This window comes from Malus domestica, chromosome 04 (genome assembly GCF_042453785.1).
Source record: "Malus domestica chromosome 04, GDT2T_hap1".
NCBI lineage: Eukaryota > Viridiplantae > Streptophyta > Magnoliopsida > Rosales > Rosaceae > Malus > Malus domestica.
Genome location: NC_091664.1, coordinates 2,668,757 through 2,687,175, shown reverse-complemented (window position 1 = coordinate 2,687,175; position 18,419 = coordinate 2,668,757). Strand labels below are relative to the sequence as shown.

The 18,419-nt window shown below is 37.4% G+C and overlaps 1 pseudogene; it reads left to right on the top strand.

Moving 5' to 3' along the window:
- The first annotated feature begins 1,136 nt into the window (after positions 1-1,136).
- Positions 1,137-2,492, top strand: LOC103415815 (vacuolar-processing enzyme-like; annotated as a pseudogene).
- Positions 2,493-18,419: the final 15,927 nt, after the last annotated feature.

Genomic DNA, 18,419 nt, shown 5'->3' with positions numbered 1-18,419 from the left:
ACCTTAAAGGCAATTAGCTCAAATCAATTTTAGGACATTGTATTAACCATTACGAATGGGAAATTTGGCTAAGTTACACTGGTTCTAAAAGACGTTATCCACTAGCTAGTCGGGCGGTGGGCTGGGGCCTACTGCCTAAGCGGCTAGGCGGGGGCTTAGGCATACTAAACGGGTTTAAGTAAATTTATGATATATTATATAAACAAGTGCCAATTTATATTAAAAAAAAACACATAATTGTAATGGCATACATAAATTGATAAATAATATGACATGTAGAATATAAAGTATTAGACAACCATATTGAAAATATGGAGAACAAGCATATAATGTGTATTCATTCAAGTATTCAACAAGTTTCTTGAGAGTCACGACAGAGGCGGGTTTCGGCATGCTAGGCATGCTAGGCAGGCTAGAAGCCTAAGCAAGTCTAGGCCCACTTTCTTAATTTTCAAACGCCTAGGAACTAATCGCAGTTATGTCCAGCCGCTTAGCACCTAGGCGGAAATTTTTAGAACAATATGTGTCAGTCAAAATAATTTGATGTTAAACTCACCAGATCTACAAAGTCGAATGTAAAACCTCTTATTTATAAGCGGAGACAAATTTTCATATACAACAATATTGCGGGTTGAAATTTTGGATAAGTCATACGATAAGTGAATCATAATTTGGTATCAAATTCCAGGGAGGCGAAACCTATGACCTACTATGCACTTACAAGTGAAGAGAAATATCTCTAGACCACAATACTAAGCCTGTCATTTTGAAGAATCGAACATATACTTCATAATTAAAATATAGAGAAATACCATTAAACTATACTGTAATAAACTAATATCTATTTTCATTATCTTTTGCACCATATGATGGCTGGCGTATTTCATTATATTTGTTAGAATTAATCCATGATATGGTGGGCCACGTACGTCTAGGATCACAAAGTTGATGATGAAGAGTTGAGTGGGTTGATGAAGTTTGAAACAATTATTCCTCAAAAGATTTTAGACATGCATTTCCTTCTCGAGCACGTTGGGGGGGGGGGGGATTTAATCTGAACCATTCATTTCAACCATCAGACGTCTATAAATTGACTCCTTCATTAGAAGAACATGCATTCGTACTTGACTTGAGAGTTTGGGTATTGGTTTGTCAAGGTTAATCTGCAGATCATGGCTAATCATGGTTATTGTGGGGTTTTACTATCTCTTACTTTGTTAAGTTTGGCTATTCATGGAAGCTTCTGCTTCCCTGAAATTAATGGAGATAACAAGGGTTCTCCACGTACCACTACTGATAAGGGAAAAAGATGGGCAGTTCTGGTTGCAGGATCAAGTGGTTACGACAACTACAGGCACCAGGTTTAAGCTTGTCCAAAATTTTGATTAATTAGTAACATTTTATGTTAATTGTGTTACAAGTAATAAAATTTAGGGCTAATCTTTGTCGTTCCATGCAGGCTGACATATGCCATGCGTACCAGATACTTAAAAAAGGAGGACTGAAAGACGAGAACATCATCGTTTTCATGTACGATGATATCGCGTACAACTCGGAAAATCCTCGAAAAGGTGTCATCATCAACAAGCCAAATGGTCATGATGTTTATAAAGGAGTTCCCAAGGTTGTAACTAATTTTCTGAGTCTGATTTTTAATTTCTATCTGGTTAATTTGTTAGTTTAACATTGTTTAGTTACCTGTAAGTATTTTTTTTTTTCTAATGCAGGATTATACAGGAGATCATGTTAACGCACGCAATCTCTATGCTGTTATTCTCGGAGACAAAAGTGCTCTCACCGGAGGAAGTGGCAAGGTTCTAAGTAGCGGTCCGAATGACCATGTTTTCATATATTATGCAGACCCTGGTTCTGTAAGATTACTTGGTAATCTGTAGTTTTATTTTATTTTATTAACTTTGAAAATATATATTTGGTGATCTTATATAGTCCCATAAATTCAGTAAATTTTCTTCTTCGGATTGCATATGAATAGTATATTTTGTTCAGGGATGCCCAGCGATTATGTTTATGCGAAAGATCTCATACGTGTACTACAGAAGAAGCATGCTTCTAAAGGTTAGAAAAGCATGGTAAGAAGGTTCACTTGAGTACCAGTCTTACTGAAGTTTTCAATTCTTTTTTTGATGATTTTCTGAGGTTTTGATGCATTTATGTGAAAAAAATAGGTATTTTACATTGAAGCTTGCGAGGCAGGGAGCATGTTTGAGGGCCTCCTTTCAAGTAATCTGAATATTTATGCTACCACTGCGTCGAATGCAGAAGAGAGTAGGTATGGAACATATTGTCCCGGTGACCCATCAGTTCCTAACGAGTTTGATACTTGTTTGGGAGACTTGTATAGCATTTCCTGGATGGAGGCTTGGTAATGCAGTGCCTTTCTTTTTGAAAATGCTGTTCTAATTTTACGGAGTACATTACTTTGTCAGTTTCAAACACATTTTCTATCAAATGCCTGCACTAATTGCTTTGTTGTTCCGGTGACTTTTGGACCATATTTTCACATTTGAGAGCAATGACATAAGTGATTTGCATAAAGAAACTTTGGAGAATCAATATGAAAGGGTAATATTTTGAAAATTTCTCGTGTGTAAAATATTTATGGATATCATAATGTCTAATGTTGGTGAAATTAGAATAATATGACCATGTCGATTGAATTACAGGTTCGAAGCAGAACAACCAATTCGAATGTTATGCAGTACGGAGATATGAGTCATAAACAGGAGTTCCTCTTTGCTTACATGGGTGCAGATCTTTCTAATCGTAGCCATACTTCCACCAGCGATATCTCTTCACCCTCGATCTCAAGGGCTGTTGACCAACGTGACACGAAGCTCCTCTACTTTCAACAAAAGGTTTCTGCTCTTCTTTTGTTCTGAATTCCAAACTTCGATGTGTTTAACTTTCATGTATACACATATATGTATTGATTAGTACATGCCAAACTCTCCGGCTAGAGAACTTTTCGTATGTTTTTGACAATTTGTATTTTTCGTTATATATGGGGGTAAGGCTAGCCGACATTCACCTCTCCCAGACCCTGCGTAAAGCGGGAGCCTTGTGCACTGGGTACGACCTTTTTTTTTTTTATATGTGTCAGCTGCAAAGAGCTCCTACCGGATCTCAAGAGAAACAGGGTGCTCAGAAGCAGCTGCTGCGTGAAATTGCTCGTAGGAAAAACGTGGACTATAGCATAACGAAACTAGGGGAGGCTTTGTTCGGACACGAGAAGAGCTCAAACGTTTTAATGAATGTTAGGCCACAGGGCCAACCTGTGGTAGATAATTGGGACTGCTTCAAGAACTATGTAAGTTCATCTCCTGTAATTCTATACATCCAATTGATCTAGACGACACGCAAGTGCTTGTGCTTCTTTCTTCAGTTTTTTGAAGTAAACAAGTCTTATCTCCGAGATAATTTATTTTGAGTCTTTCGATGTAGTTGAATATTTATGAGAAGTACTGTGGTCAGATAAATGATCAATACATGTATGTGTGATGTGTTGGATGCTAAACCATTTCTGGAGTTGATCTTGAAGAAATTGCAGCAGCTAGACTAAGAAAGCCAACGGCTATTTTCTTTTGAAATGTAACGGCTAGTTCAAGTTAAATAATAGTTTTTTACAAATGTAAGGCTTAGATTAAAAGCTCCAATGACCGGCTAAGATTAGCTTTGTACGAACAGGTTGGTGAGCATTTTGTCAGCTAGCTCCAATGGAGATAAGGGCTGACTGTGCAATCCCAAAACCCGATCAATGACATATATATGTGTGTGTGCTATGAGCTGCCGCAGTAGCAGTCTCCAATAACCGACATTCCCTTCTTAAATTCTGTGCAATCATCACCATTTTTGGTGACCTCTATCCTTTCCAAAACTAGCATACAAAAAACCATCTTTACAAAACACTATCATGATGCAATAAGAAAACCGAAATAATACAAAATATTTTCGGAAATGGTCTTGCAAGGCTGGTGAAGCAAAATCTCTACTGGGAGAAAAGAATTTAACTAAAGAACAAAAAAATTAGTTATGTATACCATTGTAGGCCAAGTTTGATCCTTTTTAACCGTTGATCTGGACTCTTAATGTGAAGATTCATCCTTCATTTCTCTTAAATAATTTCCAGTTTGGTATGCCAACAGTTTCGTTGTTTCATGACAAGGAGAAAACCTGTGTTGGATTTGGTTTATAAACTCCGATGGGAGGGAGGTACTCGTGCATTATATTGTCTCGTCATACGCGAGGATTTCCAATCTCATATATTTTTTATTAGAAGTCATATCTAAAATTGAACTAATCAAAATACAATACTAGTTCCAAACTAATTTCAGCATCACAGACAAGCATCCAATTCTCCTCCTCTTCGACGTTCTGGCTTGCCTTCTAATATTTCTCACCTTGCTTAATTGAAGACGTCTAGCGCTTCTCACCGTTCGAGACCTGCCCACAACCCGAACAGACCTTCCCCTAGACTTTAACCTTACATGGCGATGGCTACGAGTAACATGCCTACTTGAAGGGTAAATAGAGCTCTGCAGCCTATCCTTTCTTCTCCTGGTGACTAACTTCCGTTTTCTACTGACGTTTAAGTTATGATAGTTATCCCACATGTCATTTTCTTTACTCGAACTGAAGCCTTGTTCTATGTCTGGAAATTGGCGGCGGCGATGGCGGTGCGGTGATGCAGTCAGCCTATCCACCTAGTGTTCCTTAGCTTGTACCACAAGAAACAAGTAATATCTCCCAATGCAAACCCATACGTCTCACATGCAGCCCAACACATTTTATATAGGCTTTTTCCAATGCATTGGAAGATCCCGAGCTTGAATAATGATAGGATAGAGATATTGGTGTTTAAGATGTTGACACTTGTAATTAGATTAGAGAAGAAGTTAGTTAAGGAAGTTAGCTGTGTAAGTGTAAAACTATAAATACCTCAACACTGTATTACTTGAAGGTTAAGAAAACAGTTCAGAAATATTCATCTTCTCTCTAACTTCTTCTTTCTCTTTCTCTCTCTCTCTCTCTCTAAGTCTGTTACATTCTTATTCTTCCTTATTGTGTGAGAATGATCATAGTTAACATGGTATCAATCGCCATTGTTGCCTGCGCATAATCTTCGATCCTCTGCTTCCGCTCCGATTCCGATTGAAGGTGTATTCGTTCTTCTTGATTTGTGTCTGGTTGTTCTCTGCGTTTCTTCGTCTTCTTCTGATTTGGATTTCTAGGGTTTCTTGGGTGGTCGTGATTTTTCGTCGATCATCTTTTCTGCTTCCTTCCGTCTTGCATATCAACTGTTTGCTATAATTCCTCAGAGAGTTTTTCCGAAGAAATTTCCATGGTGACTGCAACTCAACTTCAAATTGTGCAATCTCCGATTACTGCTTTAATCTCCACAATTTCGACTTCGGTTAATGTCAAATTGGATGATTCCAATTATCTCAATTGGAATTTTCAGATACAACTTTTGTTGGAAAGCAATGGTATTATAGGGTTTGTTGATGGCTCGCACCCTTGGCCACTTCAGTTTGCAGTTTCTCCTCCTGAATCTGGCTCCTGTACTTCTGCTGAATCCGATGCATTTGTGGTATGGAAAATGCATGATCGTGCTATAATGCAATTGATCACAGCCACTCTGTCTCCGGTTGCATTGTCTTGTGCTATTGGCAGTAAGAGTTCTCAGGATCTTTGGATTCGTCTGAAAGAACAGTTCTCTACGGTGTCTAAGACCAGCATTTTCCAAATGAAGTCCAATCTTCAGACGGTAGAGAAAGGGTCTGATTCGGTGTCTCAGTATCTTCACAGAATTAAAGAGGCTAGAGATTACTTATCTGCTGCTGGGGTTTATTTTGCGGATGAGGACATAGTTATTCTTGCTCTCAATGGGTTACCCTCTGAATATAACACTTTTCGCTGTGTTATTCGGGGTCGTGAGAATGTAATCTCTCTTAAGGAGTTTCGGTCTCAGTTGCTTGCTGAAGAGGTCATTGTTGACACTTCCCCAACTGCACCTTTTATTACTGCCATGGTTGCTAATACTGTCCCTCATTCTGGCAAGCATCACTCACATAATCCTGCATCAGGGCAGTCTCAATTCTTTTCTGGAGGATATAAGCAGTTTAATGGGAATAAAAACAAAGGGAAAGGCAAGTTTCATCAAGGGGCTCGGTTCTATTCACCCAAACAGTATACTCAAACCCATGTGCTTCCTACACCAAGTCCGGGCATTCTTGGTCAATCACCAGTACCATATTTTGGTCATCCAAGTGCACCATTGCTGCCTACTTGTCAAACGTGTAATGTTGAAGGACACACTGCTCCATATTGTCAGTCTAAACCTCCTGATCGAGCTTCTTGTCAAATATGTGGCAAGCATAATCACAGCACATGGTACTGTTTTTTCAATGACAAGGGTCCTAATTTTGGTGGTCCTACCCGACAGTTCTATCCTTCTCAAGTGCAATCATCCCCATATGGTGCTTCACACTATCCTGCTCCATTTCAGCATTCATCAATGCAACCTCAGCCTTTTCATGCTCCTCCACAATCTCCTCAAGCACTGCATACTGTGATGCCTCAGTCACCATCATCACCATCTACTTCTTATTCTAATCCTCAAGTGTGGATTACTGACTCTGGTGCTACTAATCACATGACTGCCGATCTCAGTAACCTATCTTTGGCATCACCATATCCTACATCTGAGACCATTCAAACCGCCAATGGTGAAGGTTTGCCTGTGTCTCATATTGGTAGCACAGTTCTTAATGTTTCTAAACTGAATTATGTGCATCCGATTAAGCTCAATTCTGTGCTTTATGTTCCGAAGTTGACTCAAAACTTGTTATCTGTGCACCGAATCTGTTTAGATAATAACTGCTGGCTAATCTTTGATGCTTTCTACTTCTGGATTCAGGACAAGGCCACAGGGAGGATCATTTACAAAGGACAATGCAGTAATGGTCTCTATCCCATCCCTTGTCTTTCTGCCACATCTCATTCTACACATTCAGCTCCATTTCAAGCTAAAGCATTCCTTGGTCAGCATGTTCATTCTACAACCTGGCATAATCGACTAGGTCACCCATCTAATAACATTGGTTCTTTGATGCTAAAGCAAGCTAATATTCCTTGTTCCAAGTCTTCCTTACCTGTAATGTGCTCTAGCTGTTTGGAGGGCAAGTTTTGTAAACTTCCCTTTTCCCTAAGTACCAATAAGTCTGTAAAACCTTTTGCTGTTATTCATAGTGATCTTTGGGGTCCCGCTCCTTCTATTTCCATTGATGGTTATCGATATTATGTGACCTTTATCGATGAATATACAAGACATTGTTGGCTGTTTCCATTGATCAACAAATCTGATGTCTTTGCTACTTTTGTTGCTTTCTATTCATTTGTTCTTACTCAGTTTGCAACTGCTATACAAACCTTACAGAGTGATGGAGGGGGTGAGTATGTCAGTAAGGTTTTTCAGTCTTTTCTTCTTGAAAAGGGCATTGCTCATCATCTTTCTTGCCCACATACACCCGAGCAAAATGGTCTAGCCGAGCGAAAGCATAGGCATATTATTGAAACCACTGTGACTCTATTACAAACAGCTAGATTACCTGCTTGTTTTTGGTCATATGCCTGTCAAACAGCTGTCTATCTTGTTAATCGAATGCCTTCTTCTGTGCTAGGACTTAAATCTCCTTTTGAACTTTTGTTTGGTCATCTTCCTGTAATCTCTCATCTCCGGATATTCGGTTGTGCTTGCTATCCTTTGTTAAAGCCTTATAATGCTACTAAACTACAAGCCAAGACCACCAAGTGTATTTTTCTGGGGTATGCTACCAAATATAAAGGGTATATATGTTATGAGGTTTCCAAACAGCGAGTTTATATTTCAAGACATGTTGTGTTTGATGAGGATCATTTTCCTTACACATCTTTGTTGGTTCACTCTAAAGTCTCATATCAACCTTCTTCAGTTCCTCATTTCACACTTCCTGCACCTGTGATTTCTAATGACAATGTTGTGTTACCTATGTCTCTTCCTCCTACCACTCCTGCCTCTTCCTCATCACCTGCTCCTTCTCACATATCCATCTCTCCTATCCCTTCCTCACCCCTATCTTTTCCATCCATTACTGGTTCTTCCACTACTCATTCTCCAGTCCCTGTCCCTGTGGCTCTTGTCAATGGTTCCGATACTTCTCCAGCAGCATCGTTTGGTCCTGATACTTTGCAAGTGGTGTTGGAGGTTCCACCTCTCAATTTGCATCCTATGCAAACTAGGAGCAAAAATGGTATTATCAAGACCAAAGCCTTATTAGCTACTATTCAGGAGTCTGCCTGCACTGATTTGTCTCTTATTGAACCGAATTCTTATAAAACTGCAATGAAGGATTCTACTTGGTTGCAAGCTATGCAAGAGGAGATCGATGCTTTACATAAACAAGGTACTTGGAGTTTGGTGACATTACCTTCTACAAAGAACTTGGTCGGGTGCAAATGGATATTCAAGATCAAGAAGCATTCTGATGGCACTATTGCTCGGCATAAAGCTAGGCTTGTTGCTAAAGGGTTCAGTCAAGAACCGGGTCTTGATTATGGGGAAACCTTCAGTCCTGTGGTTAAACCTACCACGGTTCGACTAGTATTGGCTTTGGCAGCTCAATTTAATTGGCCCCTTAGGCAACTCGATGTCAAGAATGCCTTTTTACATGGCATTTTGGATGAAGAGGTGTATATGACCCAACCTCCTGGTTTTGTTGATGGTGCTACTTCTCATCTTGTTTGCAAGTTGCACAAGTCCCTTTATGGACTTAAGCAAGCCCCTCGAGCTTGGAATGACAGATTTACCAAGTTTTTGCCTCTTTTGGGTTTTAAACATACTTATTCTGACTCCTCCCTGTTTGTCAAGACAGTTGAATCTGGTATTGTCATTTTGCTGCTTTATGTGGACGATATCATTATCACAGGGAATGCAGCTGCAGCTATGCAACATGTTATTAGTGCTTTAACCAAGGAATTTGATATCAAGGATCTGGGGGATCTGAATTTCTTTCTGGGCATTCAAATCTCTCGCACTGCACATGGCTTATGTTTGTCTCAATCCAAATATATTTTGGATCTTCTTACTAAAACTGAGATGCTTGAGTCCAAGTCATGTGAAACTCCTTGTTTGCCCTATAATCGGCTTCTCAAAGATGATGGTGCTCCTTATAACAATCCAACGTTGTACAGGAGTGTAGTAGGTGCACTGCAGTATCTTACATTTACAAGGCCGGATATAGCATTTTCTGTCCATCAAGTATGTCAATTCATGCAACAGCCTATGATTGCTCATTTCACTGCTGTCAAACGCATTTTGCGGTATCTCAAGGGTACCATTCATCATGGTCTCTGTTATTCCCACGGCCCACTGCAATTGAAAGCATTCAGTGATGTTGATTGGGCAGATGACCCGAATGACAGGCGTTCTACCACTGGCATGGCTGTGTTTTTAGGCAACAATCCTATCTCTTGGTCCTCAAAGAAACAATTAACAGTTTCTCGCTCATCAACGGAGGCGGAATATCGAGCCTTGTCCTTTACTTCCGCTGAATTAGACTGGATTCAGCAACTGTTGGTCTTTCTGCAGGTTCCTCTGTCATCACCTCCGGTTTTATTTTGTGATAATTTGTCCGCCATTGCTTTGGCTTTTAATCCGGTTCAACATCAACGCACTAAGCACATTGAGGTTGATGTTCGTTTTGTGCGAGAACGTGTTGCCAAGAAACAACTTTCTGTTCAGTTTGTGTCATCTAAAGAGCAGTTTGCTGATATTTTGACTAAAGGGTTGAGTTCTCCTCTGTTTCGTACTCATTGTACCAATCTCATGATTCGAGCATCGAATCATGTGTTTGCGGGGGGATGATAGGATAGAGATATTGGTGTTTAAGATGTTGACACTTGTAATTAGATTAGAGAAGAAGTTAGTTAAGGAAGTTAGCTGTGTAAGTGTAAAACTATAAATACCTCAACACTGTATTACTTGAAGGTTAAGAAAACAGTTCATAAATATTCATCTTCTCTCTAACTTCTTCTTTCTCTTTCTCTCTCTCTCTCTCTCTAAGTCTGTTACATTCTTATTCTTCCTTATTGTGTGAGAATGATCATAGTTAACAAATAATAGATGGAAGAACAATAAAGCTGAAAGAAAATAAAAGATACGAGTAAAGCAACAAATCAACCATTCTGAAAAGTGAAGCTCAAATTTAAATGCTCTTCGGAGAATCTTCGAATCGAAGAAAATAGTGAAAGTAATATTAAACTAATTAAAGAATGACGAATTACTTATGTAGCCTAGAATCGATATCATTAACTTTCTCAACAGATTGGAGACACAAAGATGCTCAATAAAACATATCAAATCTCCTCCTTCTTTTCAGACTATGTTGGCTTTTATGGTTTCCGTTTCTTAAATTAATGTGCACCTCGGCATACAGGTTCACATTCTTGTTTTATTTTTTCTTAACCTTGTGATGTTCCTTGTTTTGTTTTGCAGGTTTAGACCTTTAGGTTCGGCTTTAGAGGGTTTAGATTTCATGTCCCCCCTTCTTTTCCTTGTATCTTTGTTGTTTTTGTTTCTAGAATGGTAAAGTTTATGTCCCCCTTCTTTTTCAGGTATTTTTATCCTTTTTTTTCTTGTATTACAAGGGGTTAGGTTTCTATACCCATGACTAGGTGTACTATTTTTTTTTCGTTATCAATAAAACTCTCCTCGTACCGTCGAGGTTTTCCAAAAAGAAAAAATCTCCCCCTTCTTTTCATGCATTTTTTTATATCCTTTTTCTTTGTATTATGAGGGGATAGGTTTATGTTCCCCTTGACTAGGTGTATCTTTTTTTCGATATCAATAAAAATTTCCTCATACCATTGAGGTTTTCTTAAAAAAAATTAAAATTCCCACGGTCCTGAACAAACGTCCCTGCGAAATAAAAAATATTATAGTAACAGTAGTTGTGAAGCATCATTTACATATCTCTCTTCTATGCCTTTGTAATGCTCATATGGTGCATAAAAGAAGCAGGGCATAAATCAAATAGAAGAGACATAATTTTGCCGGGTTGTGCAAAAAAAAGGAAAAACAAAAATCCCAGGATTTTGAACAAACATCCCTGGGGAATCGAAAATATTATAGTAACCGTAGTTGTGAAGTATCATTTACGTATCTCTCTTCTATGCCTTTGTAATGCTCATATGGTGCATAAAAGAATAATAAGTAGGGCATAAATCAATAGAAGAGACTAATTTTGCTAGGTTGTGCCTCGATAATTCATCGAAGGCCTATAGTGTGTAGTATATACATAAAAATGCTACGGAGACTCTCCATGGACTTTTTGTCATGTTTTTTTTATACAATACTTTATAATGTTGACACAGGAATTGACGTTAAAACTGTAAGGTGACAAAGAGCCCATTGAGAGTTCCATTGTGAAAAAGTCCCCTTGGCCTTTATATATATCATACAAAGCGATACAGTGAAGATACATCTGTACATTGAAAGTTTAAAGGTATCTCTTGAATTAATGCATTTATAATCCCTCATATCTAACATTTTGGTATTATCCTTCTTACTAACTTGACATCAATTCAGTGGGACTGAAATCTTTCACCCAAACATAGTCTTAATGATTCTTGGAGTTCTTTCACCCGAACACAGTGAAATCAATAATTGTTTGGCCATTTGACATTCGTATTTTCGTTTTAGGTTTTTTTTCCTTTAATCATTTGGCATATTTAATGACATAATACGCACAATAATGTCCATAGTTCTCACTAGTAAATCATTTCGTATATCATTTATGCAATATTTCCAATAAGATAAATGTACATACTGATGAAACTTACACAAAACTTTGTATTATTGATCTGAGACGGCAAAGCAACATTCCACAGGTGTATGCAATCCTTTCCTAGATGGAAGAAGTTGTGACCCGATAGCCCAAGATGACGTAGGACAATGTGGACAGTTCAGAAAGCAGTGAATAATATAAAATCAAAACCTATCAATGACAAAATTTAAAAAACAAACCTATTAAGGCTAAACTTAATAAATCTTGACCATAATATAACACAAATTCAGTGTCCCACTGAAAGCCAACACCGTCGCTTTCGAGCCGTTTTCCGGCCAGACTACGGCGAGTTAGCCATCTAAAAATGTACCATTCTCTTTGTCTCGTCGAGAAGTATGATTTTCATTTTTGAATTCTACACTTTCCTATCTTCATTTTGATATATTATGGGTTGAATTTGGTTAAGAAACGATTGAATTACGAAGCTTTGAAAATTTCCCAAACTTCCGGCCAAGAGCTCCGGGACACTTAACGGAGTTTTTAACGGAATGACCAAAATGATAGATAATGGACAATCTCAAGGACCACTTTGATTGATTTGAAATGTTAGGGATCAAAGTGATGAGTTATACAAATCTTCGGGACCATTTTGGCTATTTACCCATCTTGTTATTGTCTCAATGCACAGCGATGTACCGAGGTGTAGGAAAGTTTCTCTCAAATATAGGCACTCATTTACCAAGATGCATACTTGGAGTTGTTCTAAAATTAATATTGGATAACCAGTACATTTATCTTTATATTTACTATAACCTTTTGATCCAACTCTATTTGGGGTTTTCTTCCCTTCTCGTGGTTGAGTTCACATATGAAAAAGAACAACGATAAAACACAAACAGTGATAGACAAGCTATTCAATCAGTTGTACACATGTCTTCTTTCTTCTTTTTCCCTTTTGGTTCTTCCATTTTCTGCACTTACAATTCATTGATGGGAACCAAACATCTGAGAAAATATAAACTCAACAACCAAAACCCAGAATTATAAATCCAAGAAGATAATTGAAAGTTTGTACATTTGCTATCCCTATCATTTCCTGTATAGTTGGAGAATAGAAACTAGATCTTACTTTTTCATTGATTAATTCAGTATTATATTTTCAAACTCAAACAAACGCAGAGTACTCATGTCAAATATTACAAAGAAAAGAGAGATTTTTGTATCTATGTCAAGAATCAAACATAAAATCCCACCCAAAGTAAAAATCAATAACAATAATAAAAAGGTTCACAAAAATACTCTTAAAAAGCGGGGTATTGTTTACTCTCGTGTCTCAGTTTCTCTAGGACCAAATAGTCGTCTCAAAATGTGGGGTATTGTTGGAAGTCTTGAGACTCTTGTCCCACATTGGGGAAAACAAGATTCCTAAGGGCCTTTATATAGATTTAGTACTTTAGGCCTCGTTTGGCAGCTCGGATTGTACTGACTATTTATGTCGGATAGGATAAATAGTCACCAGACAGTACTGACTAAATTAATCGGGTGTTTGGTGCAGTATCGGATTAATAATCGTATTATTTATACAGTGTTTGGTATTATATCGGATAGGAGGAAAACTTAAAATAAAATTAAACTTAAAAAAAAAAAAAAACAACTGAAAATCTGGTTCCCAGATCTCTTCGCGCCCCCCCCCCCCCAAACTTCCTCCCTCTCTCTCCTTTCTTCTTCCCCGACTACGAAGAATCCCAAATAATGAAACCCAGATCTCTCCGCCGCACCCCCAAACTCCCTCCCTTTCTCTCTTCTTCTTCTTCCCCGAAGGCAGTTGCAGGTGACAAGGAAGACGATGACAGAAGGCGACGGGACGGCGATGGCGAGAGAAGGTGACGGGGAGGACGACGGCGATGGCAAAAGGTGACGGGGACAGCGATGGCGAGAGGAGGTGACAGGGAGGACGACGGCGCCAAGGAAAGGTGAGAAAGAGTGGCTCGAGTTCGCGAACGGAGAGCGAGGGTGAGAACGAGCGGAGAGCGAGAGCGAGCGGAAAGGAAGAGACGAGGCCGACTAAGTTATACGGTGAATTTGGACGGTATAACGAAGCAGGTAAACACCGGGTAAAAAAGGTGGGCCTGGATTATTTAATCCGGTGCCTATTTAATCCAAACGGCACCAAACACCGTACACCGTATTATTAGTACTATCCGGTGCCTTATATGGTGTGCCAAACAGGGCCTTAGTCTAGTAATTACAACATGGGCCATTTGTAAATGGATTGAAGGCTTGGGCCTTATGGTTGTGTGGATTAGGCTTGTGTAATATAGCCTAAATACAATTAATATTAATTAATCAAGACAAGGGCAACGTTTTGATTAAAAGACACAGCTCTTAGAAAGAGTTGTGTACCTTCAAATACACTGAACAGATATTTGAAAGGGTGTGAAACAGTCTATATATCTGCAATCACAGAAAGCAAATTCGCTAGAATTCTAGAATCCAGTGCGGGTTGTAGAATTAGGTAGTTGAATCCTGATCGAGCAGACGTTGTTGAACCACAAGCACAAGAGTGGGACGTAAATACTGTTCGAAGAACATAGCTATTACGTTAGCCTCTACCTTCTGTAATCAAGTTAGTACCATTGATATTCTTGTATTTATTTCTGTATTTCATTTTGCACAGCAAGTATTTTGATTTATAAATATTCTACAATTCGAGTTCTGTTATTTTTATTTATTTCTGAATTGTTCTCCAACAATTAGGTTCCCTAACTGCGTGTTTTTACTGTTTTGTTCTTCCAATTCAATAAAAAGTTTGGATATCTTGCAGCTACTGATGTGTGTGTATATATATATATATATATATATATATATATATATATATATATATATATATATATATAACAACATTCAAACTAGTAAGGAGAAGAATGAACTTCTATATATATTATCAATGTAGTGATGAATAAATGTATACAATTAATCTGTTCATACCAAAAACAATGTACAATCTTTAAAGGCCAAAACTGTATCATCAAAGTTGATCAACCTCTTCTTCCTTAAGTTTTGGTGTAATATTGGAAATGCTAAATAGCCAAAATGGTCCCTGAGATTTGCATAACTCATCACTTTGGTCCCTAACATTTCAAATAGATAAAAATGGTCCCTGAGATTGTCCACCATCCATCATTTTGGTCCTTCCATTAAAAACTCCATTAAGTGTCCTGGAGCTCTTGGCCGGAAGTTTGGACAATTTTCAAAAAGCTTCGTAACTCAATCGTTTCTTAACCAAATTCGACCATAATATATCAAAATGAAGATAGGAAGGTGTAAAATAAGATTATACCTATTTGGAAGCCCAATGGCTGTTAAAGATAGCTGGAAAATAGCCTCAAATTTGACTGGTCCGAACGAAAATTGGAAAACTCATCGGAAACTGGGTAAACTTTAAACGTTCATAACTTCTTCAATACTCAATGATATCAAGTAATTCAAAAATGAAAATCATATTTCTCGATGAGATAAAGAGAATGGTACTTTTTCGATGGCTAACTCACCGTGGTTTGGTCAGAAAACGACTCGAAAGTGGCTGTCTTGGTCTCAAGTTAGCCACTTTTGAGTTGTTTTCCGGCCAAACCACAGTGATTAGCCATCTAAAAAGGTACCATTCTCTTCTTCTCGTCGATAAGTATGATTTTCGTTTTTGAATCACTTGATTTCGTTGAGTATTGAAGAAGTTATGAACGTTTACAGTTTACCCAGTTTCCAGTGAGTTTTCCAGTTTTTCCTTGGACCAGTCAACTTTAAGGCTATTTTTCGGCCATCTCCAGCAGCCATTGGGCTTCCAAATATGTATGATTTTATTCTACACTTTCCTATCTTCATTTTGATATATTATGGGTCGAATTTGGTTAAGAAACGATTGAGTTACGAAGCTTTGAAAATTGCCCAAACTTCCGGCCAAGAGCTTCGGGACACTTAACGGAGTTTTTAACGGAATGACCAAAATGATGGATGGTGGACAATCTTAGGGACCACTTTTATCGATTTGAAATGTTAGGGACCAAAGTGATGAGTTATGCAAATCTTAGGGACCATTTTGGCTATAGCCTATTGGAAATTAAGTGTGCATAGTGCAGTAGTGATCAAAGTAATAAGGGGTGCCCTTAATATACATATATACACGCGCATATATATATATGTATGTGTGTATGTATGTATGTATGTATGTATGTATGTATGTATGTATGTATACAGCACGAACCAATTATATATAAGGAAAAAAGATATGCAGTAGTAATACTTCGATCAATTGAAACTGCAAATTCGACTATACTAGTGTAAATGTTGTAAAGAAAATGCTTGTTCACTTTTTTTTTTATATATATAAGATTGATTGCTAAGAAGATGGTTTCTATGTGTCTTGTTTGTATGAATCATATCTACTAGCAAATGGTTTCGTGTATGTATTAATTTGATATTTGTAATTTAAGTGTTGATACAAGTTATAATTGAATAAATATATATAATATGTGTATGTGTCTTAAATATATATAATATGTGTATGTGTCTATATATATATATATATATATATATATATATATATGTATATATATATATCATATTTTAGTATATTTTGCCATTAAGTTGTGAGTTGTGGTTATTTTAGGATTACTTTTTATTTGGAATTCAGAAGCATTGTTGGAAACGATCATTGTCAACTATCTAATTGCAATGGACAAAGATTGGCTAACATTTTCTAGGTATATTATCTGCCTCAATGAATTTCATTTTTGACATTGATAACTAGGGTCTGTTTAAAGTGATTAAGATTTATTTATAATACAGACCATCAATAGAATACAGAGAGGGTGCACAAAAGTTTGTACAAGTAGCTAAATAATATGGAGGAAATCAAGATAAGATCATTTGCCCATGTATAATATGTCAAAACCAATGCTTTCAACTACCTGCGATTGTGTATGAACACTTGGTTATGAATGGAATAGATCCTTCATATACTACTTGGGTGTTCCATGGTGAACAAGAACCTATTCTTCAACAACATGACTATGCCAACATGACAACATATCAGATGTATAGGGATGTCTTGGCTGAAGATGATGGACCTGGAAAAACAAATTTGCTAATTGGAGATGAGAATTTCAAACAAAAGGTTGAAGAAGTTGAAGCTCATTTATATGAAGGTTGTACGAAGTACACAAAGTTGTCAGCAACTGTAGTTTTATACAAGATTAAAGCTTCAAATGGTGCAACATATAAGCTATTTGACGAGCTCCTCCAAGCCCTAAAGGACATGTTTCTGGAAGGTAATACACTTCCAAATTCAATGAATTCGACAAAGAAGTTACTTGAGGTGTTTGATTTAGGGTTCGAGAAAATAGATGCATGTGTAAATGATTGCTGCTTATTTTGGAAAGACTTTGAACAACTTGAGACATGTCCAAAGTGTGGTTCTTCATGTTGGCAGGTTGGTAAATGTAATAATCAAAATTAAATGAAAACGAAAAACTTCTCACCTAAAATCCCCAGCATGTATTGTTCCCATCTCCACCAACTGACCATCTTCTAATCCAAGTTGTTTCACTAAGTATTCTTTTGTTCGGCCAACTTCCTTGTTTGTGGCTCCATTGGCAGTAGAGCAAATTTCAGTTTTGTTATTAGATAATTAGATTATTTTTGTTTTGTGAGGCCATTCCTATGTACAAATATTTCTCTACCTTTTTCTGGATCTCTTCTTAGGAAAACTGATATAAGATGTATGTGTGTGACTCTCTAAGATGTATGTGTATGGTTGTTTTTTTTCTTCAAATCAGAATTAAGTGAAAACGAAAAACTTCTCACCATAAAGTCCCCAGCATTTATTGTTCCCATCTCCACCAACTGACCATTCTCTATTCCCAGTGTATCACTATGTATTCTTTTGCTTGGCCAATTTCCTTATTTGTGGCTTCATTGGCAGCATAGCAAATTTCTGTTTTGTTAGTAGATAATTAGATAATTTTTGTTTTGTGAGGCCATTCCTATGTACAAATGTACTACGACATAGCAGATGTTGATAATTAGATTGTTTTTGTTTTGTTATTAGATACAATGTGATAGAAGAAGTGCACGAGAAGCTGATGATGCTTCTAGACAAGCTTCCAAAGCTAGTTCCCAGGTATACGAGAACAAGTACTAAATAGTTAGCTTATGAAACTTATGAGATTTTGATATAAACTGATCGAATTTTGTGTCTTCCATGTTTGGTTGTCACAGAGAAGTAGTCCAAACGTAGAAAGAGACAACATTAAGAGAAAAGAAGGTTCTAAAGCCAGTTCCTAAGTAGTAACTTAATCATTTAAAATTGATGTTCTTATTTGATTTCTTTATGCTAGTTACAACCTGTTGGTATTTTACAAGGGTCTTCATGCAAGTTACTAAATTGGCTCGGAAATGGATAAGTTGTTGCAACTAGAGAAATAGAATCAACAAATCCTGAGGCGAAATTTCATCACATGGTGCTTGGTCTTGATTGTTGGAAAGTTTGGGTAACTGTTGTCAGAGTTGAGAATATATCTT